Source organism: Thamnophis sirtalis, unplaced genomic scaffold, assembly GCF_051295495.1.
Source record: "Thamnophis sirtalis isolate CommonGarterSnake01/CBP01778 unplaced genomic scaffold, rThaSir2_p1.2 scaffold_9, whole genome shotgun sequence".
NCBI classification, from domain to species: domain Eukaryota; kingdom Metazoa; phylum Chordata; class Lepidosauria; order Squamata; family Natricidae; genus Thamnophis; species Thamnophis sirtalis.
The window spans coordinates 18492052-18517889 of NW_028261389.1; the positions used below are offsets into that span (position 1 = coordinate 18492052).

A 25838-nucleotide genomic window follows, 5' to 3' on the forward strand; every position below is an offset into this window, starting at 1 on the left:
CTATACATGGTACTGTTGGAAGAAATGTCCATTTGGGTTCAGTTCCAAGTGGGGAAAAAGACACTGGATTCATGGTGACTGCTTAGAAGGATGCTTTTTAAGGGTGGACAGGACCACATGGTTTGAGATCCTGGGCAAAAAGGCACATGGCAGAGGTGGGTTCCTACCAGTTCGCACCTATTCGGTAGAACCGGTTTGTCAAATCTACCAAACCGGTTAGAAGAGGTTCCACCAGTGGACCCGGAAAGCAGGCCACACTCTCAGAAGAGGTTCCAAATTTTTTTTGAAACCCACCACTGGTCCTTGGATATGATTATTCTATACTATCATGCTCCTATTTATAAAACTCAGTGCCTCTGTGAAAGGGGAGGATGACTACTGCGTTTGTGGTGCAATCAGAACATTGCGTGTGTTGAAGTTGTTTTAACGCAAACCAAAGATGCCTTTTAAAAAACAAGTCTACATCCTATTCTTATGCATGCCAGTGCTGTGTGTGAGGTAATTTAAGGTGGCTCTGACAAGTGTCATCGGCATCTTCATATCCGGTCACATGGGCGGCAAGCCACTCCCATCCGGTCACATGGGGTGGCAAGCCACTCCCACAAAGGAGGCCACACCCACAGAGTAGGTTTGAACAATTTTTGAAGCCCACCGCTGGCACATGGGTGTGTGTGAGAGAAATTTATATCTTCTATTGGACTTTGAATTTGAGCTTGTATTCTGATTGGTTTGTCAGATTCCCATGAGGCCATGCAGGGGGTAACTCTGTAGGCTGTCCTGAATCTCAAGCTCGGTTGACTCTTGCTGGGTGATGATGTAATGAAAGGGCTTTGGGATTCCTATTATGGCTTTGCCTGAAGGAAGTAGATCTTTGTTATGTAGAATAGACTGACCCAGGCCTTAATGGCCCATTGACATGGGGGGGGGGTGAGTTTCTGCCTCCCTTTTAGGGGAAATATTCTGCCCTTTTAACATTTCCTAAAATATCTCATTTTCCTAGGAGAGGGGTGCTAACTTCCATGCTGTATGAAGAATTGTTCCCATTTATGGTTCAGAGCAAGACCCCAACCTCAATTACGGTGAGAGGGAGGAAAACTCCAAAATTTCCCTGCTGGTGTAGAAAACGTTGGTAACTATTAACCCCTGGTATTTTTAGGAGGCAAAGAGCATAGGTTGGCTGAATCAAGGTCCTGGGCATTGACACTATAATGAGCTAATTAATGGTTTGGTTTCCTTGATTTATAACAGCAGATAGTTTATCTCTGGTTCAGCTGTTTTCACTTAGAAAGTGCTTCAAATAGTTTTTAACACTCTTTCCCTATTAAACAAGCAAAGGCCAGTGTTGGGAGAAATGTCCTTCTGGGTTCAGTTCCAAGTGGGGAAAAATTTACTGGAAACATGGAGACTGTTTGGAAAGATGGTTTAATGGTGGACAGGACCACATGCCTTGAAGATGTTGGGTGAAGAAGAAAAAAAAGAGCAGAGATGCTGAGAGTCCCTGAGTGTTATGCCCTCTCTGGGCTTTTGAATTTGAGCTTGTATTCTGATTGGTTGTGGGGCCATGCAAGGGCAACTCTGTAGGCTGTGTTTGTGTCCAAGGCTTGGTTGAGCCTTGCTGGATGATGTAATTTCCCCAGGTGCCATGTGGTGAGATGAGTTGCTAGTTGGGTAGAGGGCTAATCCTACCTTTGTTAGATCTTGGGTGAGGGTATTTGCCTATGAATAGATCTAGCTATCTCTTTACCTCTTAAATAAGGACATCTGCTGTGGGCTATTGAGGATGGTGGGAGCTGAGTTTCTGCTTTCCTTTTAGGGGAAATATTCTGCCCTTTTAATATTTCCTAAGAGATTTCATTTTTCTAGGAGGGTGGGGTACTAACTTCCTACACCAGTTTTGCTAAGATAGTTGCTTCAAGGATTAGGTACATCAGAGAAGCCTTTGCGCTTCACCAAAGGCAGAACTTTCCAAAGTTTTGCCTCTTAGTCCATCAAACCCTTCCTACTGTAGCCTGATGACTGGAGATCAAAATTAATGGTAAACCGAATCCTGGCATTGATATTCCCATTAGGAAAAAGGATCTGGAAGTTTTTGGACCTCTCATAAGTCTTTCTGTTAAGAAGTAAAGGAATTGCCTTTTGTTTCCTTGCAACAGTTTGCAATTATGTCTAGATTCAACCCTGTACTGTGACTTCAAGGCTTCTGCCTCTTAGACCTTGCTCTACAAATGTTGCAAAACAGCATTTTGCATATCATTCAAACCCAACAGTCACCACACTTTTGTTTCTTCCCCGTTTCTTCTGAAGAAGCTGAAGAAGAGAGTTTCTATACTAGAAGGTTTACAAAAATGGGACTTAAAATTGCACTGTGGTTTATATTCCCATGGTTACGTCGGGGGTAGCCGTGGAGTAAAAATTGCTTGAAAAAGTTGAGAAGAGGTAGTGGAAAATGACTGGTCAGAATTTCCTTAGTCTACAAAAAGGTCTTAGGCGAACTTCTTAACAGATCCTGTTAACGAAATGAGCAATTATTGCTTTGACACAGGCAAGGGGCTATATTTATGCACATTTTCTAAATATGTATAAGTGTTCAATTTTGCTTTTTTTTGCTAAACGCTTTTAATTAGTACCATATCTAAACGTACAGTAAAAGTATTAGTGGATTATTGTGCAGGAAATCCATACATTATAGGGTTTTTTCCCCCTTTATGAGAGATATATCTGCTGCTTTAAGCATACCCCTGAACAATGTACAGGTAGCCTTCAACTTACAATCACAGCTGAGTTCAACATTTCCATTGCTAAGCCAACACAGTTATTAAGTTGAGTTTTGCCCCATTTTAAGACATTTCTTGCCATGGTTGTTAAGTGAATCACTGCAGTTCGTAGGATAGACAGATATTAAGTGAATCTGGTTCCCCATTGACTTTGCTTGTCAGAAGTTAACAAAAAGTGTTCAGATGACCTCAGGACACTCCAACCATTGCAAACACAGGGCAGTTAGCAAGTGTCCTCATTGTGGTCACATGAGGATCACGAGGGAATGTTGTAAATGGCATTTTTCCAGTGCCATTGTAACTTCGAACAGCCACTAAATGAATCGTTTGTAAGTCGAGGGCTGCCTGTATAGACTTCTCAAGATGATTTCCCCTTTTAAAATTGAAACAGAGAAATCCTGCAGAAATGTTGAGGATAGTTCTGCACCATCACTGTTGCCATCATAAATCTCTTCAAAGGATTTCAGATCCAATTGGCAGTCATCTTCACTTTCATTGATGGTAGCATTCTAAGACAGGGGTGTGAAACTAGAGGCTTAGATCTGGCCTGCAGGGCCGTGGCACGACAAAACCGCGGTCCACTAAAGCGCGCCCGATTAAAGCGCGTCGCTGACGTCAGCAGCGCGACAACAGCAACCGCGGAGAAAAAAGGGCGCTTTAAAAAGTGTTTTGAAAGCAAGCCGATTCACGTTAAGGTAAGGGTTAGGGTTAGGGTTAGGGTTAGGGTTAGGGTTAGGTTAAGGGTTAGGGTTAGGTTTAGGGTTAGGTTAAGCGTTAGGGTTAGGTTTAGGGTTAGGTTAAGGGTTAGCGTTAGGTTTAGCGTTAGGTTAAGGGTTAGGTTTAGGGTTAGGTTAAGGGTTAGTTTAGGGTTAGGTTTAGGGTTAGGTTTCAGGGGGTTAGGTTTAGGTTTAGGGGTTAATTTTAGCTTTAGCGCTCACAGCGTGCTTTTTTCGTCGCGCTGTGATGACGTCAGGTACGCGGTTTCGTCGAGCACGCTTTAGTCGACCGCGGTTTTGTGGTGGAACCTGCAGGGCCACCCTAGAAACAGCAAAGGACCGGCCCACATGGAGCTTGGGAGGGCCACATGAGGGTCGTGGGCTGTGTGCGGCCCTCCCGAGCTCCATTTTCACTGGCAGAAGGTTACAGGAGGCCATTGCGGCTGAAAACTGAGCTCAAGAGGCTGCAGGTGGCCCTCTCAAGCTCTGTTTTCATTGGCAGAGGGTTACAGGAGGTCATCGCGGCTGAAAACGTGCCTTGGGAGCCCGTATTCACTGTCAGAGCACTTGGGCTGCCATAGGCGTCCCTGACACAAGTGACATTCAGCTGGCAGAGGGTTACAGGAAACTGTTGCATCTGAAAACTGAGCTCGCGAGGGCTGTGGGTAGGACTCCCAAGCTCTGTTTTTGCTGGCAGAGGGTTCCAGGAGGCCATCGTGGCTGAAAACAGAGATCGGGAGCCCCCTTTTGCTGCCAGAGCACTTGGGCCACTACAGATGAGTTATGAGTTATGAGTTATGAAAATTTATTTATATGCTGCCCTTTTCCCTGGGGGGACTCAGGGCGGCTTACAACTCAAGGCGGGGGGGGGGGAAACAAACATTTAACACATGAGAACAATACATAATTAAAAAAGCACAACATTCATACCATTCGGGCGGGTTACAATCTTTAGCCCCAGGCCTGACGGGATAGCCAGATTTTAAGGGCTGTGCGGAAGGTCTGGAGGGTGGTGAGGGTACGAATCTCCACGGGGAGATCGTTCCAAAGGGTCGGAGCTACTACCGAGAAGGCTCTCCTCCGCGTGGTTGCCAGTCGACACTGACCGGCAGATGGAACTCGGAGGAGGCCTAATCTGTGTGATCTAATTGGTCGCGTGGAGGTAATTGGCAGTAGGCGGTCGCTCAAGTACCCAATGCCCTGTGAAGAGGGATGTTGAGCTGGCCACACACACCCCAGCCCCCCCTTTGAGATCATATAATAACCCTGATGTGGCCCTCAATGAAATTGAGTTTGACACTCCTGTTGTAAGACATCAGAATCATCAAGAGCCAGTTGCTTTTCATCTAGCCAAGCAAATGTAAAAATTACAATGGAAAAAGAATATAAAATAAATGGCTAGCAAGTAAACATCCCTTCCACCTTACCATTGATGGGAAGTAAATCATTTGTGAATATGTACAGGTAGTCCTCAACTAACGACCACAATTGAGCCCAACATTTTTGTTGTTAAGTGAGTTATTTGGTTAATTTTGCCCCATTTTACGACCTTTCTTGCCTCAGTTGTTAAGTGAATCATTGCAGTTATAAGTTAGTAACCCAGTAGTTGAGCGACTCTGTCTTCCCCATTGACTTTGCTGATCAGGAGGTCGCAAAAGGGGATCACATGATCCGGGGACCCAGCAAAGGTCATAAATATGAACCAGTTGCCAAGCATCTAAATTTTGATCCCATGATCATGGGGATGCTGTAAAGGTCGTAACTCTGAAAATCGGTCATAAGTCTCTTTTCCCCCCAGTGCCGTTGTAACTTTGAACAGTCACTGAATGAACTGTTGCAAATCGAGGACTATCTTTTTCGACATACATTTAATAAAATGAATGAAATTTCAGAAGGTCAAATAATAATCAAATTATGTCATGTTATCTCATAGACGTAGTGGGTAACCACAAATTCCTGCTGAAAAGAAAACATGAAGTTTCCCAGAACTGCAGTGTTGCAAAGAGTTTGCCAGTTCTGCTTTCGTTTCAGCTCAAATTCAAAAGACCCCAAATCAGTGGTGGGTTCTGGATCCCATTCTAACCGATAGGATTAGAATGGGCCCAGTGTCACCCACATGGATGCGTGCGGTGCTTGCTCACACACACTTGGTGCGCGCATGCATTATACCTGCCTGCGATGCCTCAGCAAGCCTGCGTGACGCTCCAGCTGCTCAGCGGAGTGTCGTGCAGGCACCGTACGTGGCATGCGCATGCGCAGAGGTGCCAAAGGCTTAAAGAACAGGTAAGGAGCTCAGGCAGGTGGGTGGGCCCTCCGGAGCACCGTACTGTAACGGTACCTGGTGCTCCGGGCAGGCTCCGGTGCGCCCGTACCAGGGCGTACCGCCTACAACCCACCACTGCCCCAAATTATTATGAAGGCTAGTCAGGATCATACATTGCCAAGTAGAAACCGTTGCGGTGTGGGGGTGTGTGCAGGGAAGGAATAACAACTGCAATTGTATAATATAAATCCTTAAAGTAGAAAATTGCTCCCTTCTTCAGGAAAAAAATAATTCAAAACATAAGAATAAGAAATACCTGCAGAAACTATAGCAATCTTTCCCAAAATGGTGGACTCTAAGATATATTTTCATATATATCCACAGGAGTGGTATTCACTTAACCCTCCCTACCGGTTCGCAAATGTGAGCGCACGCTCCGTATATCTAGATGTATTTTTCATATATAATTTCAACTCCGCAGCTGGGGAATATAAAAATACCATTTGAAGTAAGCCTTTGGAGAGTACGAAGATGAGAAAGGTTGTATTAAAAGAATGAACATGACCACGTAATGTAAGCTGTCTTTTTAAATTAATTAATTCATTTTGCTTATTACCTTGGAAACTAAGTGCTTTGTGCATTGGGTACAGATTCACTTCAACGGAAGTTTTTTGTTTGATATCTTGGGCTTTCTCATTTTTCCTTTTCTATTACAGAAATGCACACCCACGCTACAGGTGGCCCTCAACTTACGCCCACAACTGAGTCCTAAATTTATGTTGCTGAGACATTTGTGAAGTGGGTTTTGCCCTATTTAACAACCATTCTTGCCACAGTTGTTAAGTGAATCATTTCAGTTGTTAAGTTAGTAACGTGGTTGTTAAATGAATCTAGTTTTGCCATTGATCTGGCTTGTCAGAAGGTCGCAAAAACTGATCATGTGACACCTCCCCCCAGACATTGCAACTGTCATAAGTATGAATCAGCATCCTAATTTTGATCATGTGACTGTGATGATACTGTAACGGTCATAAGTGTGAAAAACGGTCATACGTCACTTTTTTTAGCATTGTTGTAATTTCGAACAAACTACTGTAAGTTACCAACTACCTGTACATGATTCTTGTTTCATTTTTCTGTAAGGTTTGGTCAATATATTTTTATTTGCTTATGGCCATATGGATCACATGTGTTTCAATGAAATTGTTGTTGTTGTTGTTAGTTGTGAAGTCATGTCCGACCATCGCAAACCCATGGACAATGTTCCTCCAGGCCTTCCTGTCCTCTACCATCCTCTGGAGTCCATTTAAGCTCACAGCTACTGCTTCGGTGACTCTATCCACCCACCTCATTCTCTGTCGTCCCTTTCTTCTTCTTTTGCTCTCAATCTTCCTTCCTTCTCATTAGGTGACCAAAGTATTTGAGTTTCATCTTCAGGACCTGGCCTTCTAAAGAACAATCAGGGTTCATCTCCTCTAGGACTAACCGGTTTGATCACCTTGCAGTCCAAGGGACTCGCAGGAGTCTTCTCCAGCACCCTAGTTCAAAGGCCTCAATTCTTGGGCGCTCAGCCTTTTTTATGGTCCAACTTTCACAGCCATCCATTGCAACTGGGAGAACCATAGCCTTGACTATACGCACTTTTGTTGGCAGGGTGATGTCTCTGCTTTTTAGTATGCTGCCTAGATTTGCTATGGCATTCCTCCCCAGGAGTAAGCGTCTTTTAATTTCTTGACCCATCTGCAGTGATCTTCGAGCCCAGGAAAATAAAATATGTCCTCCATTTCTTCCCCATCTTTTTGCCAGGAATCGAGAGGGCCAGATGCCATGATCTTAGTTTTTCTTAATGTTGAAGTTTCAAGCCAACTTTTGCACTCTCCTCCTTCACCCGCCTCAAGAGGCTCATTAGCTCCTCTTCACTTTCTGCCATTAGAGTGGTATCATCTGCATATCTGAGGTTGCTTCGATGAAATTAATGAAGTGGGAATCCAAGTTTAAGAAGTGCACTCCCAACTCCGCCTTGAGATCTCATGCTTGGTAACCAGGCATGGCACAAGTTTACAAGTTCCTATAAAAACGTTGAAGTGCGCTTTAAGCTTTGCTTGGTTTTAATTCGGATTATTGCTGTTCTGTTCTAGCTGCTTACCCTTGGTTAACCAAGCTTTTGAAGCAGGGTAGCCAAAACATGTAAAATAAACGAAGTGAATTTTATATTGGAATACACAGCCTTCCGTGGATTGTACATGCAAGCTAGCTGATTTTTTAAAAATTGCAGCGTTGTTTAATGTGCCGAATCACCTGCTCCCCTTGTCTCACGCCTGCTAAAACCTTCTCCGCGGTCGTCCCGTCCTCTGTTCAAGATTTGCACAGCCGAAGCACAAAGAGGAATTGTTAGCAAATAAGCAGTAGTCACACACTTCTACCAATAGCCTTTGGAGGGCTGGTTACCATGGAATCCACCATCTGTTCACTCCCCACTGGAATGTGATTATCCTTGGTGTGTTGGGAACTGGGAAAAGCAGGGGTGTGTGTGTGTGCTGCCTGCAATTATCTGCAATGGAGTGTGTTAATGGGAGGCTTAGACCAGCTTGCTGGAGAAACATGTGAATGTCTCTATTTATTTATTTATTTATTATTATTTTTTAAAAAGGCACAAAGCAAAAACGCAATTTTGCCACCCGGAGGAGTGAATTTAACCGGTGAAAGGTAAGTGCTAAATGCAACCCCCCCCCCACGTTTGGGTTATCGGTGGCAGCGTGGCTGATATGATATTGATGTTTTATCAATGAGCTCTCGTTGTCAGCCATTCTTTCTATAGATCTTGATCAGCCTGGAGGTTGTGTAGTGTGTGTGTGTGTGTGTGTGTGTGTTTCTGTAGAACAGAGCAAGAGAGAGGAAGGATCTTTTGTCTTCTTTCCAGCAGCTTAATTTCGTATTGTTTTAAAGGGACAGTCTCAGCAAGCCATACCTGAATTTGCTATCTTTTTAAGTGTCTTTTTCTCTCTCTCCGCCTAATGTCCCTTTCTGCAGAGATAGAATCTAAAGAATATATATATATGGCAGATTCACATGTTGGCTTGTCTAGAATAATAATGACAAAATCCATATTATAAAAGCGGTATTTGATGTTTTAGAGCAGCTGGTTGTTTGTGGGGTGTGATGAAGACAATGGATATTTGGTTTGGGTAAAATTGTGCACAAAATGCAGATGTTCCTGGAAACGGGAGCGACTGGAGACCCATCTCTCTGGAATCAGACTCCAGACCATTAGGGATTATTGTGCATTGACTTTTGGATAAGTTTTCAGAAGATGCATGCATGTGGGAGAAAAAAAAGCAACATGATTTTCTTGGCATTTTTCTTTCTTGGATAAAAGCTGCAGCAGCATAAGCAATATCTTTAGTTTTTTCCATGCTGCTATTTTTTTAAAAAAAATATTCTATAAATGCTTCTGTAGATGAAGATAGAACTATCGCTATGGGTAGGATCGATCCATATTTATGATTAAATGAGGTTAAGTTCTAATCATACATAAAATTGATCAGGTGGGCTTTTGCTTCTTAAAACCATTTGTGAATAAACACATATATTTTAAGACGAGTGTTATGAGATTTATACAAGATGGATTTGGGGGGGGGATTTTCTGCCATTCCCCTTTTCATCTCATGTGCTCCATTCCTTTTGCTAAGGCTTTTCATTTTCATTTTACATGGAAAGATGAAATAGTTTGAGTCCCTTTTAATTAAACTATATCAGTTGGTTAATTCTACCAGTTGCCTGTATATTTCCCATCTTAATAGATCAGAATTGGGCAGATGGCTCATGAATCTCTTAGACTATAAAGATACACATCAGGTAAAAATTAAGTACATCAACATTTTTAAAAAAAACCACTACATCCTAATGTGAAATCAGAGTGATGGGATGTAAATCTAGCTTAGCAACTGCCCTCTTTTTGGTGTCTGTGATTGTTAAAAGGTGACCTTTCCTTAGGAGATCTCCGTAGAGCAAGTATGAATGGAATAGTTTTCTCAATGTCTGCTCCTCAGCTTTTAAATCCCTTCCCGGAAGACTCTGCCAGATCTGAAGCATCTTCTAGGAGAAATGGAAAATTGCTTGGGTTGCAAAATAGTCATAAGTGAGCAGTAGATTTCTGCTGAATGATGAATTGTCCTGTAGGACACAGTGAGTTTATGGGGATCTTCTGATTTTTTTCCTAATTGTATTATCAGAGTAGATACCCTGTTTCCCTGAAAATAATACCAATTGGGCTTTTGAGCGCATGTGCTAAAATAAGCCCTCCCCTGAAAATAAGCCCCCCTGAAAATATTTCAACACAGCAGCAGCCATGAGGTGACCATGCTCACCGCCTTCTGCACCTCAAAAATAATAAGACCTCCCCAAAAATAAGACCAAGCGCTTATTTCTGGAGTCAAAAGGAAATAAGACCCTGTCTTATTTTTGGGGAAACATGATATTAGATCTTTAATGCAGATTGGCTATTTTCATTTTTCTCTTAATTTGATCATACAGTTCAAAAAGTTTCTTGCCTTTGCTGTCCTTCTGTTTTTATACAGGTAGTCCTTGACTTACAACCATGACTGAGCCCAAAATTTCTGTTGCTAAGCGAGACAATTGTTCAATCAGTTTTGCCCCATTTTTGTGTCCTTGCCACAGTCAAGTAAATTGCTGCAGCTGTTAAATTAGTAACAGTTAGTAAAGATTGGTTGTTAAGTGAAACTGTCTTCCCCTTGACTTCGCTTGTCAGAACGTCACAAAAGGTGATCACGTGACCCTGGACACTGCAACTGTCATGAATATGAGTCAGTTTCCACACGTCCATGTTTTGATCATGTGACCATGGGGATGCTGCTGTGGTTATAAGTGTGAAAACCAGTTATAAGTCACTTTTTTTTTAGCACTGTTGTAACTTCAAACAGTTACTAAATGAATTGTTTATATATAGGATTACCTGCAATGTGTTTAGTTGCCTGGCTCTTTGCTACCCAGTGTTATGCTGTTGTCCAAAAGCCATTCCATTCTCCCTTGCATTCCCATATACTTGCCACTGATCTTAGAGCGCATTTATCTTTTGCTTATATATTTATTCAGCTTCGCCTTTCTCTGTTTTCCTTGAATATTTCTTTGTTATCTGTGATGGGTAGGAACATTCTAAAGCACCAGGCTCAGTGTTGGTTCTGCATTATTGTTGCATTTATCAAAGCTTTGTGTTTGTCTAAATCAGAGGCGGGGAACTGTGGCCCCTTTATGACTTGTGCACTTCGTCTCCCAGAATTCTGGGAGTTGAAGTCCACAAGTCATAAAAAGGGCCATAGTTTCCTGCTCCTGGTCCAAACATGAGTGTCCAAACATTTGGTTTGCCTGGAACTGCATTGATTGAAGAGGAATTGTATTGGCCTGCATATAAAATATACAATATAATTACTGTATATAAATCACATAATAATGTTAAAAGTTTACAATGTTGTGGAGCTGGATTAGTAACTGTTCAGGGTTGTATGAGGCCCTTGGGCCATGCCTGATCTACATCAAGAATTCATACCATACCATGCTGATAGACCTCTTTGGAATTACTTTAAAAAAAATAGATTGGTACATTGCTGAAGTCAAAAAAGCTCCTGGTGGGGTTTATATGTACCCTGTTTCTCCGAAAATAAGAGCCAACTGAAAAATTAGCCCTAGCATGATTTTTCAGGATGCTTGTAATATAAACCCTATCCTAAAAGGCAGAGACATCACCCTGCCAACAAAAGTGTGTCTAGTCAAGGCTATGGTTTTTCCATTTGCAATTTATGGCTATGAAAGTTGGACCATAAGAAAGGCTGAGCACCAAAGAATTGAGGCCTTTGAACTATGGTGCTGGAGAAGACTCCTGCGAGTCCCTTGGACTGTAAGGCGATCAAAGCAGTTGCTCTTAGAGGAGATCAATGCTGAGTGCTCTTTAGAAGGCCAGATACTGAAGATGAAACTCAAATACTTTGGCCACCTAATGAGAAGGAAGGACTCACTGGAGAAGAGCCTAATGCTGGGAAAGACTGAGGGCAAAAGAAGAAGGGAGGTGAATCCAGCCAGAGAATGAGGTGGCTGGACGGAGTCATTAAAGCAGTAGGCGTGAGCTTAAATGGACTCCAGAGGATAGTAGAGGACAGGAAGGCCTGGAGGAGCATTGTCCATGGGGTCACTTGGTGCCGAAAAGGTTCACCATCACTGAGCTAGTCAAAGGGCATCTTAAATTTCTTAGAGAAGGCTTTGCAGAATTTAGATACATTTACACAAAAGGCATATCGACAAGCCTGCACCTCCCTTTGTCAGAGGAGCAGAAGAAGTTTCTTCTGGGATGTCCACATCAGGTAGATTGAAGGTATTCCTGTAAGTACTTCAAGATCAAGCTATATAGAGCTTTAAAGGCCAAAACAAGTACTTAGAACAGTGTTTCTCAACCTTGGCAACTTGAAGATGTCCGGACTTCAACTCCCAGAATTCTCCAGCCAGCATTCGCTGGCTGGGGAATTCTGAGACTTGAAGTCCAGACATCTTCAAGTTGCCACGATTGAGAAACACTGACTTAGAAGATCCTGAAAGTTAATAGGGAGCCATTGGAGGCTTGAAACATTCAGGAGGGAGTAGTAATGAATTATAGTCTTAGGCAAGAGTAGTAACATGAGTTATTGTCCTCTCACTCCATCTATGCTGCTGATGGGACACTAACAAATTGTGAGAATGTGTTGTGCATAGTCCTATCACTGTGAATTCCCTACTAAAATTAGCGGTAATAGTTGCATTTGCCACTTCCTGGTATATTTACTCAGAATCCAGTCTCTATTTGCTTATGAGAGATTAATACCTATAAAATAAATGTAAGGTTATAAATATAGATCACTGCATCCAACTAAGTGTTATTTCTTTGGAAACTTGAAAGATGTGATGATAATGGAGAAAACTTTAGAAATGAATGGGCTTTGGTAAGAAGAGGTCAGGAGCAATAATTCTCTGAAATCACAGTTTACTATCATTGATTAAAAGATTCTATTACTCTTGTAATCTTAAAGTAAATAGAAAAGAGACACTGGATCTTGGTCCAGTTGCAATTTTCTTTGGCAAAACAATGGGGATAGTAACTTCTTCATTCATATTCTTCAAACATCATAATTGTTTCCTTATTATTTCCATTTAGAACACAGGTATAAGTCAGAAACATGTTTTAGGTCCAGAGATCTTTCTTATACAGAAGAGCTCTGAATAAGATTGTCTATTAAATCAAATAGGTGGTTGGCCTATTTGGCCAGAGGTGGCGCAGTGGTTAGGGTGCAGTACTGAAGGCCACTACGGCTGACTGTTATCTGCAGTTCAGCGGTTCTAATCTCAGCGGCTCAAGGTTAACTCAGCCTTCCATCCTTCCGAGGTGGGTGAAATGAGGACCCAGACTGTGGGGGCGATATGCTGACTCTGTAAACCGCTTAGAGAGGGCTGAAAGCCCTATGAAGCGGTATATAAGTCTAACTGCTAAATAAAATAAGAGATGTGCACTTTTCCTCTGAAATTAGATGGTTGCCTTGGGTAGGCAATGAACCATTCCCCAACATGCTGTTTTCTTGATGAAACAAAATACAGTACCTAACTGCCATTTTCCCATGAGACTAACTATTATCCAAAATAGTAAAAATTGCCCAACTGGATCAGATTAGAAGACCCGTTACTTAAGCATCCTTATTTAATTTATATTTGTTTAGAGTTAATGGCAAGCTTGACACATATTGGCCATTCTCTTAACTCCCATCCTTATATGAAACTTCTTTGTGATCAAAGAAATTTCTTAAAAGTACATTAGCCCCCCTAGTGTTAATTTGTCCATATTTCCATTATTTATTTATTACAAAAAATGAACAGTGTTAAGTGTTCCAGAAACAGGAATCTGAAAAACCTGTATTTAAGATACAATATATATATGCATAACGGAGTGACCTCCTGTTACCTGTCCCAGCTTCTGCCAACCTTGCAGTTCAAAAGCATATAAAAATGCAAATAGAAAAATAGGAACAACCTTTGGTGGGAAGGTAACAGTGTTCCGTGCGTCTTTGGCATTTAGTCATGCTGACCACATGACCATGGAGTCTTCGGACAGGGCTGACTCTTTGGCTTTGAAATGGAGATGAGCACCAGCCCCTAGAGTCAGGAACGAATAGCACAGGGGAACCTTTACCTTTATCTTTATATACATGCCCATACCTAGTCTACCAACTTTATGTTACATGGATTTGAAACATCAACTGACATCACTCTAAAACCTTGTTCTCATTAATATTTCATTTTCTCAGACTAGTAGAATCTGTAGCACATTTATATTCACAGAGTTAACTTATTGCATCTTGTGCATTCACCTCTTCTTTTTACTATTGATAGTATGTATTGTTATTCCCCTATTTCCTTATACTCAAATGTATGCTGTTTGTGTAGATGTTTCCTACTGTAGCTTTCGTTTACTGTATAACTTTTGTTTTATCTGGTTATTGATTGAAATAAACACAATATTTCTGTTAAATAAACTTATTCTCTGTGCTAGCTATCCAGTTGAATTCGGGTATTTAAATTTTTCATAAAGTTCAAATTTTGCTTTCTCAGTGTTACCTAGTTTGTGTGAACAATAGAAGTTCTCAGAGAAGCCAGTTGTTTAAATGAATGGAGTTTGAGGTTTCATTCATGATTGTGGGATGGACCATTTCTGGAAGATGTTAAATTTATATCAATTTATGTTGTTTAATGGACCTGGTTTTCAGGCTAAAGGCAGTGCTTGTTTATATCTGAGTTATTGGAATCCCAGTTAGCTTAAACTTATTTCACACCAATGGTTAAAATTTTTGGGATGATGGTGAATACATTTGAAATTTTGAGTCAAGATAGTTAGAATTCTCAAAGAAGGCCGAAGAAGGCAATACGACCTCCAGTTGACTGCTAATGGTTGGCATGATATATAATGATGGGATTATCGCCAAGATAAACTCTACTACCTCAAATTATCACTGTATCTTTTTGTGGTCAAATGGGCTCACATCTAGCAAACCGCTAAAATGCAACCACCCACCAACTTCTGTTTTCATATTGATATCACCTATAGCATAACCACACAATGCAGGCATGCAAGACAATACTAAAATGTAGTGTTTTCCTTTGCAATAAGTCAGCTTCCTTTTTTATAAAATAATATTTAAAAAAGTAAATATGGATAAAACATGGGGGGGTGGTATCTACGTAGGCATCCCTATTTTTTTGTTGATCTTGCTCTGTATCTGTATTTATGTAGTTCACAAGCAACTTTGTCTGGGGATTGCTAGAGGGAAATAAGAATTGTATAGATATTGTGCATCCATGCTACAATAGATGCCAGACTGAATCTTCGATTGCTTTCTGAACAGAAGAAAACATTACCCCTTTGCTTTTGTTCAGGAATCAGAATGGCCACATGGGGCTGCACCACAGATGTTGTATTCCCATATAAGTGGTTGAAAAGGAAATCTAGTGTGGAGTAATTAAGTTTGACTCAATGTATAGAAGTCGAGATGAATGGCAATCAACTGACCCAATTGTTTCCTTCAAACAGAAAAGTCTTTCTGCTTCTCTCTTTGACACATTATTCTGGAATGTTGATGGGAATGACTTGGAGTTCTCTTCTGCATTCAAGCCAATGACCTGTAGATTTCACTCCGTTTTTGTTACATTTTCAAGGTTCTGGTAATAAAAGATACTGTTAAAAAGTTGGTGAGTTCTAGTTTAAGGGAGCATCCGTGCCTCGAGGTTAAATCTGGTAGACGATCCAAAACATTCCTTTTTTCCCAAGCCCTTGCATTCAACTACTGAATAGTGAAGAAATGCTAATGATGCTGCATGTGGGAAGGCAAGCCAGCTGACAAGGTTTTGCTATTGGACAACCCTAAGAAGTCCAAATGGTTTGTCTTTTTAAAGAAAAAAATGTGGATGCCTCACATTGCCCCCCGTTTTCCTCTAAAACCGAAACGGCCCTACTATATATTAGGAAATAATGGTGAGTTGTTTCCAGCATTGGATTTGTGCGCATGTAAAATATCCTCCCGTAAGGCCAGGCATTCTGCTTTTGTTCAACCTTCCTGGTCTATTGCTGCTCCCCCCTCCTCCGTGCCATATCACGTCCTGTTCCAGAGGGTCCATGATTGCACAAGTAGGGGTTGCTGTGAATAGCGGTCCATGTGTCAGTCAGCTTAGCGCCAGGCAGGAAAAACGGAGGGATCCCACTGAGTGTCAGTGTGAGGTTATTATCTTTATATCATAATGCTGGTTGTTCATTTAATTCAGTACCTCGTTTTTCTGCTATTGAAGTCGAGTAGCCTGATGAGAAATGTTTGCACCAGGCAGTTCGGTTAATTATATGGTTTCTGTAGAGTGAGTCACTTTCTCTTTTTTAATGGCAGAATGACTAGTGTGGGAGACCAGAGGACTGCCTGCTATGGATATAGTGTACTTTGATTGTAGGAAAGCTTTTGACAAGGCATGTCATGATATCCTAGGGGACAAGAAGTAAAAATACCGGCGAATGGATTTGAGGTTGGTTGTGCACACCAATAGCAATAGCATTTAGACTTATATACTGTTTCCCAGCCCTCTCTAAGTGGTTTACAGAGTCAGCATATTGCCTTCAACAATCTGGGTCCTCATTTTACCCACCTTGGAAGGCTGAGTCAACCTTGAGCTGGTGAAAATCGAACTGTTGGCAGTCAGCAGATTTTCCTCCAATACTGCATTCTAACCAATGCACCACTGTGGCTCACCAAGCACCAAGGGTGATATAAATGATCCAGAAGAGAAGTATTGAGTGGGTTAACCCACAACTCTCTTGTTGTTTCAGCTATATTCTCCCTATCTATAGATACTGTAACTTAGAGAATGAAAAATTTATCATATCCACACATGGCATGCTCATTACTGATTAACATCTTGACGGGGGAAAAAACACCTCAATTTGCCTTAACAGATTGAAAGTTGACTATACCCAACAAGACTCTTCAGTTGTGACTGTAGAAGATGACTGGGCTGAGCTTGAGGGTCAAACATAACATCAGTTGTGAGTCCCTTTGAGCCTACAAGAATGCCTGTAGTCATTTGAACCACTTTCTTCCTGATTTCTTGTATTTCGTATTTATTTAATTTGTTGAACATGTACAAGATAACAGGTATAAGTATAAACATGGACATGAAGAAGGAAATAAGTAAATGGGGACAGTAGGGCAGGGATGGTAGGCACGCTGGTGCGCTTATGCACACCCCTTTACGTACCTCTTAGGAATGAGGTGAGGTACATGGTAGACAGTTTAAGGTTGAAGCGGTGTGGGTTTGAGGATGTAACAACAAAATCAGGTAGAGCATTCCAGGCGTTGACCATTCTGTTGCTGAAGTCGTATTTTCTGCAATCAAGTTTGGAGGGGTTTACCTTGAGTTTGTATCTATTGTTTGCCCATGTATTATTGAGGTTGCAGCTGAAGTAGTCGTTGACAGGTAGGATGTTATAGCAGATAATTTTGAGTACTATGCTTAGGTCAGACCGTAGGCGGTGTAGTTCCATGTTGTCCAAGACAAAAATTTTGAGCCTGGTGACATAAGGAAGTCTATTGTGAATAGAGGAGTGGAGTACTCTTTTCGTGAAATACCTCTGGACCCGTTCAATTGTATTAATGTCCGATATACAGTGTGGATTCCAGGCAGATGAGCTGTATTCAAGAATTGGTCTGGCAAAGGTTTTGTTTGCAGTACAATGATACAGGAGAAGAAGCTTCACAAGATTGGGTTAACAACTCTTAATGCTTTTTTGGCAATGCTGATACAATGAACTCTGGGGCTTAGATCATTTGAGATGAGTACTCCTTGACAAAGTGAGAGTCGTCTACGAGGTCGTATCCACCTAGCTTGTAGTTGATGTTCTGATTGTTGTTGCCAATGTGTAGGACAGAGCATTTGTTAGTTGAGATTTGGAGTTGCGCAACTACACTTAGTCGAGATCGCTTTCTAGGGTAGCAGCATTGTTGGTGATGTTAAATAGTTTTACATAGTCAGCAAAGAATTGGACGCAGCTGCTTGTTATATGACCGCAAAGCCTGACAGTGACAAATCTAAAGTTCTACTTATGGTAGGAAAAGATGTAGGAGTGCTAATGGACCACCAGATGAGTGGGATCAAGCAGTATGATGCAGCGTCTAAAAAGGACAGTGCAGATGGAGGCTGCATTAATCTAAGCATTATGTTCAACTCATGGGAAGTAATAGGTCAGTCCTATTAAAGTATTATAGCCAGTTCTGTGTCCAGCTCTGGGATATTGACCTGCTGGAACAAGTTCATATAATAATGAAATTGGAGGCCAGACTCTGTGAAGTTTGTTTAGCTTGTGAAAAGAGAAGAATAGGGGAGATACAAAAGCAATCTACAAATATATACGAGGGAGATTTAAACTGTTCAAAGTTAGCGTAGCAAGAAGAAGCTAAGATCAATGTAGAGATGTTGTTAACCCCTTTTTTATTTCTTATTTCTCAATATATTTTAGACTGTGTTTGTTAAAAACCTATACCGTGTACGGGCTCTGGGAAGTCGGGGGGGGAGGGAGGTGGGGGGGTTGGGGGGAGGGTGGGGGGAGGGAGGGATATATACTAGGTTAGATACGATGGTTTAGATCTCAATGTAATGTGACTTCACATGTATACTGTTTTTCTTTAATGTATACTGTTTTTCTTTAATGTCTCTGTAAAAATAGGATAAGTTAAGTACATTGACATATAGTGGAAATACACCAAGGGGAGGAGGAGAGGGATAGAAGAAAGATGGGTAGAGAGGGCGGGAGAGAGGATGGGAGGGAGGGTGAGAAGGAAGGGAGGGAGTGGATCGGGAGAGAGGAGTGGTAGAGGGGGAGGGGAAGTAGGGTAGAGGGGGATGACGGAGGGAATATAGAAAGTTGGAGGGGGGTGGAAGAAAGAGGTGTACGGAGAGTGGAAGAGGTATATTGGGTTTCTATTTTTTGGAGTATTGTTGACAAGAGGAATTGCTGTGATTATTGTTTAATGTTGTATGGCCCCGGCTATGCACAGTATATATGTGAGTGTATGAAAATGAAAATGGAAAATAAAAAACCTTTTTCACAGGAACAAAAAAAAAAAAAAAGAAAAAAGAAAAAGTAGGAAAAAAAACAAACAAAAAAACAAAAAAATTAAATACAAATATATAAGAGGGGACAGTTCTAATTTTGGTTGAAACCAAACACACGATAAATAATTGCTGGTTAAAAGAGGTGTTGGTAAAAGCTGTTAAGCATTGGAGCAATCTGCCTCGAAAGTGGCCTAGTAGATTTCTGCGCTACTAGGGTGTTAGATTAAATGACCAATAAAGATCATTTAAACTCATACATTCTAGAATTCTGTGACTCCACAAATTGAAACGAATATCATCCTTTAAGGTGGGACAAATTCAATAGATCTTGCATGCTTCATTGAGAATTGAAGTGTCCTAAATGCTTCAAGATTTTAATAGCGCTTCTGAGTAAATATCCTTAGCCATAGCATAAATCCATCTCTTAAGAGGGGATTACAAGAGGGAGGACAACCATCTAAGATCATTTAAATGCATATGCATTGGTTTAGATTGGATAGTATGAATCTGCTTTGTTGTTGGATAAAGGAATTATTAGACTTAATTTTATAAATACGTATGGTAGCTATATAAACATATGCATCAGAGGTGGGATGCTGTGAACCGGTAGTGGGGGCAGTGGGAGGCTCTGCCCACCCGCCCAGATGCTTCTGCGCATGCACAGAAGCATCGCATGATTGCACATGCATACAAGCAAACCAGTAGTAAAATAAATTGCAACCCACCACTGGTATGCATGAGAATGAAGTATGTGCGTATGCGCGCGCACACAGACACACACATGCACACACACACACATTCCAGGGCCTAATTGAGGAATGTAATACCTTGCGTATCACACCAAAACTGGCTATTTTAGATGCAAAATAGGAATGGTTTAATCTTAATAAATACATTGTGTTAGGAGAAGATAAGAAAATAGTAATTGTTTTGTGCTCCTGTGTTTCTATTTAAAGGGGGGGGAATGGATGGGCTCATAATGTGCTGAACTAAACAGAGCTTTCCAAGATTTTGGGTCTTTGGAAATAAAATGCTGCCAAAGACCAGTCAATTAGGTTTTGAATTGTGAATACCAAAATGTCCATGTCCATAGATCATCTTTTTTTCTCATTTTGATATGGGGCATGTTTTTTTTAAAAAAAATCTTCACTCTCTAGTAATTCATTTCTGCTGTGCTCAGCAGACTCCAGAGCAATTTTTGCTGCACATTCAGGGCAATAGGAATTGTCACTAAAAACCTTCTTTATCTGCTCTGCAATGATAGCATTGGAGCATATGAGTCTAAACCAGGGGTAGTCAACCTTTTTATACCTACTGCCCACTTTTGTATATCTGTTAGTAGTAAAATTTTCTAACCACCCACCGGTTCCACAGTAATGGTGATTTATAAAGTAGGGAAGTAACTTTACTTTATAAAATTTATAAAGCAGAGTTACAGCAAACCCCTACCGCCCACCATGAAAGCTGGAACGCCCACTAGTGGGCGGTAGGGACCAGGTTGACTACCACTGGTCTAAACTACACTGATCCAAAGTTTAATTATACATTTAATTATATATTTAATTAAAAGCCTTGCACGGCCGTCAATCTTATATGCAATAATCCTGAGCAGGATAAACAATAGTAAAAACATATAAGTTCAACATCAAAAAGTAACTTCTGGTGCCCCAAAACAAGGACTCCGCCCATATGTTAGTATTCTTAACTATTGGGTTCCAGCCAGAGGTGGGCTGCTGCCATTTCGGACCAGTTCGGCCGAACCAGTAATTCTGACCAGCGGCTGGGCCCACCCACCTGCCCGCCGTTATCCTGTCCTATATAATTGTGTGTTTTATGCCACATGCATATTTGTAAGGTGCATGCGCGAGCAAAGCAACCGCGTGCCCGCTCGTGCTCACATTTTCGGGCGAACCAGTTGTTACATATTGTGACACTCACCTCTGGCTCCAGCCCATATCGTACAAAAATATTTGAAAGAGGTATTACTAGCGTTCAAATTAAGAGACCGGTTTGAATGGCTAATCAATATAAGTCTATATGTTAGGATTTGCCTCTCTTTGCTTAGGCTCAATTTTATTTAGTTTTATTACTTTATTTGTAACTTTCTGTTTATCCTTTTGTTGCCTGGAGGTGGGAGAGGCTATTGAATCAGTGGTAATAAGGTTTCGTGGTTTCATTATCCAGGTTCAGTAATGATAGAAGGTTTGCTTTATTGGGTGATTTCTTCCTCTGAATAGTTTCAATTTTAAGGTACAAAAAATAACACTGCGGAAAGGATAAGAAATAAGCATAATTGAGTGAGAGCTAAAATAAAAGTTAGGTCCTCATGGTTAGGTATCTAAATGGTTACAAAAGTGGATAGGTTCTGCAAATTAAAACCTTGAAGGCATAAGTTACGTGCTTAACTTTTTGTTAAAACAAGATAGAAAAATTAAAATTACATAAAGGAGCCTTCTTAGGTACATGCACACACACACTTACACAGAGTTCAAGACAAGAAAAAGAACCAACCTCTTATTTGTGAAAATCTTTGTAAATGATGGAGAGGTAGAATTGCTAAATTCCTCTTTTGTTCTCTCTTTCGCCTTGAAATAAATAGAACAAATAATGCAACAAGGAAGTTGGAGCACAAGATATGTTTAAAAATGATTAAAGAGCTCCCAGAAGTTGAATAAAGTTTGTAATATCTGAAAAAAATGAAAGAACACTAAAAACCACAGAATACTCCATATGAATGATGTTATCCCATGCCTTAAAAAAAACTGGATGTAAAAACTATACATTGAGCAACTTGGTATTGTTATGGTGAAATATTCTATAATACATTAGGGAGCTCCATGTAAGTACTTTGAAAAGAATGTATTAATTAACAAGAATCAATCTGAATCTTTTCAACCAAGCTATACTAGGTAAACTTTATCTTATTAAGGTTTTTAGCCTTGTAGATCATGGGAACAGCATGGATATAAATGTGTTTTTATTTTTGGAAGACACTTGATGTTTTCTTCTATGGAAACATGGGATTCTGAGAAGATTTCCCAATGAAGATTCAAGCCTGATACTTTGTCAACCAAGGATAACAACCATGATTTGTTTAACAAGCCAGAACAAAGCATTGAATGTGTGTATACAGTGTAAGTAGTGATTTACAAGCTGTAATGGCTGGATTAAACTACATGCTACAACGTCAATCATTATTTCACTTGTTATGCTTCCTAGGAAGATTGTGAGTTCTTTTTTGCCCCAAAATTGACACATAGTAATATTGGCTGTCTTTTAAGAATATAGTGGTTGTTATGCTTACTGCCTTGTGTTTTATCTGGCTAGTCCAGCAAAGAATCTCCAAATTCTCTACATCTAAAAAATATTTTGTTAAACTCTATTAATCTATAAGGTCACATGTGTTTTAATTGGATAAATAAAATGTGTGCTGTCTACACTAGAAGCAGCTAATTCTGCCTGGATAGTAATACTTCATTGATAGTATGAAATAACCTGTGTTGTTTGTGTGTGTGTTTTTAAGAGAGCATGAAATAATCTAATGTGTTTGATGTGCTTGAAGTACCGTATTTTTCAGAGTATAAGACACACCGGAGTATAAGACGCACCCAGGTTTTGAAGAGGCAATTTTTTTTAAAAAAAAGTAGTTAGGTAGATAGAGGGATAGAGAGGGAGAGAAAGAGAGATAAATACAGTAGGTAGGGAGAGAGAGAGTAGTTAGGTAGGTAGGGAGAGGGATAGAGAGAGAGAGAAATAGAGAGAAATACAGTAGATAAGTAGGGAGAGAGAGAGAGTAGGTAGGTAGGTATTTTGTTAGATAGAGGGATAGAGAAAAATAGAAATACAGTAGATAGGTAGGGGGAGAGAGAGTGAGTAGGTAGGTAGGTATATAGGTAGATAGAGGGGGAGAGAGAAATACAGTAGGGAGGGAGGGAGTAGGTAGGTAGGTAGGTAGGTAGGTAGATGTTTACAGGTGTATTTATCCATGTGCTGGAGAAGGAAATCGCTGACAACCTGTAGCACTAAAACTTTGTTTCTGCTGGCACAGCACTTGACCAGTGTAATTCTCATCAATCCCTCTAACTAAGCAGCTTTCTGAAAGGAAAAAAAAGTTTTTGCACTCTGCAAACCTCCCCAAAATGGCCCGTTTTTTGTGAAAACGGATCCTTTTTTTTTAAAGAGGCATGAATAGCCTTGGGGGAGGGCTTGCAGAGTGCTCCTGGGCGGGGGCAAAATGAGCAAAAAAATGACCCGTTTTTTGTGAAAACGGGTCTTTTTTTTGGCAAAAAAACTGCATGCATAGCCTTATGAAGGCTTATAGAGTATTGCTGGAGGCTAGGGGGGACAAAAGTGAGGAAAAATCGGGCCATTTTTCACTCATTTCTGCCCTCCCCAGTCCCCAGGAGCTCTCTGAAAGCTTCCATAAGGCTATGCACGGCCATTTTGGTGAAGGGGCGGAGTTTCGGGAGACAAAAAATGCTGTATTCAGTGTATAAGAAGCACCCAGATTTTCAGCCTCTTTTTAGAGGAAAAAAGGTGCGTCTCATACTCCAAAAAATATGGTACATCTAATCCTAGCATCTGGTCTAAAATATCTCTGATTTAGGGAACAGTTAATTGAGCAAAGAATCGGAGGCTATTTAGAGATTCTTCTCTCATAAAAATGCAGAGATTATTTCTCTGCTAAAGATAGACTTCTTTTGGTTATCGTTGCCAAGCAGACTTTTTATTTATTTATTAAATTTATATGCCATCCATCTCACTGTTGGGTGACTTTGACATAAGATGAACACCTGTGTTCAGTTGCTAACCTTCTAAAAAAAGCCAACGCAATCCTAAATTGCATTAACAGAGGGATTCAATCAAGTTCATGAGAGATACTAATACCATTGTATAACGCCTTAGTAAGACCACACCTAGAATACTGCATTCACTTTTGGTCACCATGCTATACAAAAGATGTTGAGACTCTAAAAAGAGTGCAGACAAGAGCAACAAAGATGATTAGGGGACTGGAGGCTAAAACATATGAAGAATGGTTACAGGAACTGGGCATGGCTAGTCTTGTGAAGAGAAAGACCAATGTTCCAATATTTGACGGGCTGTCACAGAGAGGAGGGGGTCAACCTATTTCCCAAAGCTTCTGAAGGCCATACAAGGAATAATGGATGGAAACTGATCAAGGAGAAATTCAATCTAGAAATAAGGATAAATTTTGAGACAGTGAAAACAATCAACCAATGGAAGAACTTGCCCTCAGAAGTTGTGGACGAACCTTTACAGGGTAGAGCTGAGGAATTTGTTCAGTTTCTGTCGGATAAAATCGCTCGGATTCGGACGGACCTGGACTCCACTTGGACGGTATCAGCCGAGGTACCGGGGGAAGGTCTTGATCGGATTTTATGGAGCGAGTTTCAACTTGTCGCTCCTGAGGAAGTGGACAAGGCCATGGGAGCGGTGAGTGCCTCCACCTAGATGTGTACCTAGATACACCCATGTTACACCTATCCTCCGCGAGCTGCACTAGCTCCCCATTGGTCTCCGGACCCGCTTCAAGGTGCTAGTCGTTACTTTTAAAGCCCTACATGGTATTGGACCTGGTTACCTGAGAGACCGCCTCCTGCCATTCACCTCCCAACGACCAATAAGATCACACAGGTTGGGCCTCCTCTGGGTGCCGTCGACCGGACAATGCAGCGGCTCCCCGAGGGAGGGCCTTCTCTGTAGCAGCACAGGCCTTATGGAACGAGCTGAGATCCGGACCCTCACCACTCTCCCGGCCTTCCGTAAAGCAATCAAGACCTGGCTGTTCTGGCAGGCATGGGGCTGTTGATGAATATCCAGCCCCATTTGATTGTATGGATGATAGATTAATTTTAACAATTGTATTTTTAAAATTTTTATATGTTTTTACTTTTGTTGTGAGCCGCCCAGAGTCCCTAGGGAGTGGGCAGCATACAAATCTTATTAAAGTTACAAAGTTACAAAGTTAATTGGTATAACTAACTTTCATTTTATTTAAATTGCACTGAGTTTAGCTTTGTTCTAGATTTGGCCACTTTTAGGCCTGTTCACATCTCATTTGGAGAAAGCAGTTCTGGCCCTCAAAAACTTGAATATCCCTGATATATAAGACAATCACTCCTTTCGGTCTGTTGAATTGTCTCATTGTGATTTCTTGTTCTAATTGTATACATTAATTACTTGGTATCAGAAGAACAAGTTCCTTTTCTCTAGCATGAATTTACTGGTGGTAAATGCGATTGTTTCTGAAGACTTATTTTAAAATAAGACTTTTCATAAAATTTTGTTTTTCACAAAATTGGTTAAAAACAGGAAGAAGATAGACACAGAATCCTCCCCCCCTCACAATGAAGGGAAGGAAATAATACAGTTCCTTTAAGGAATCTGTTTTTGAATCAGTGTTATAAACATATTTATAAATCTATTTAAGAGGTTAATAGCAAAGTAGCCAAAGTTATAAAGGTAAAGGTTCCCCTCGGAGATATGTGTTAGTCGTTTCTGGCTCTAGGAGGCGGTGCTCATCTCAGTTTCAAAGCTGAAGAGCCAGCACTATCTGAAGACGTTTCTGTGGTCATGTGGCCGCCATGACTAAACGCTGAAGGTGCCCGGAATGCTGTTAACTTTCCACCAAAGTTGTCCCTATTTTTCTGCTTGCATTTTTTACGTGCTTTCGAACTGCTAGTTTGGCAGAAGCTGGGACAAGTAATGGGAGCTCACTCTGTGAGGGATTCGAACTACTGAACTGCCGACTTTCTGATCGACAATCTCAGCATCTTAGCCACTGTGCCACCGTGGCCCCTTAGCCGAAGTTATAGATGACCCCAAAATATTGTACAATCACAAACAGAACTGCTTAGGAAGATGAAATCAGACTTTCAGCTCTTT

The 25838-nt window shown here is 41.0% G+C and overlaps 1 protein-coding gene across 2 annotated transcripts in view; it reads left to right on the forward strand.

Annotated features, from left to right (window-relative positions):
- FGD4 (FYVE, RhoGEF and PH domain containing 4) overlaps positions 1-25838 on the forward strand; it is a 140222-nt gene that overhangs the window by 40389 nt on the left and 73995 nt on the right. The window contains exon 1 of one of the 2 annotated variants that reach the window (XM_087722982.1): positions 8302-8459. The exons of the other annotated variant lie outside the window; for it this stretch is intronic. The gene's annotated coding sequence lies outside the window, so the exon portion shown is untranslated. Of the gene's footprint in view, positions 1-8301; positions 8460-25838 lie in introns of those variants that run through there. 2 annotated transcript variants of the gene reach the window in all.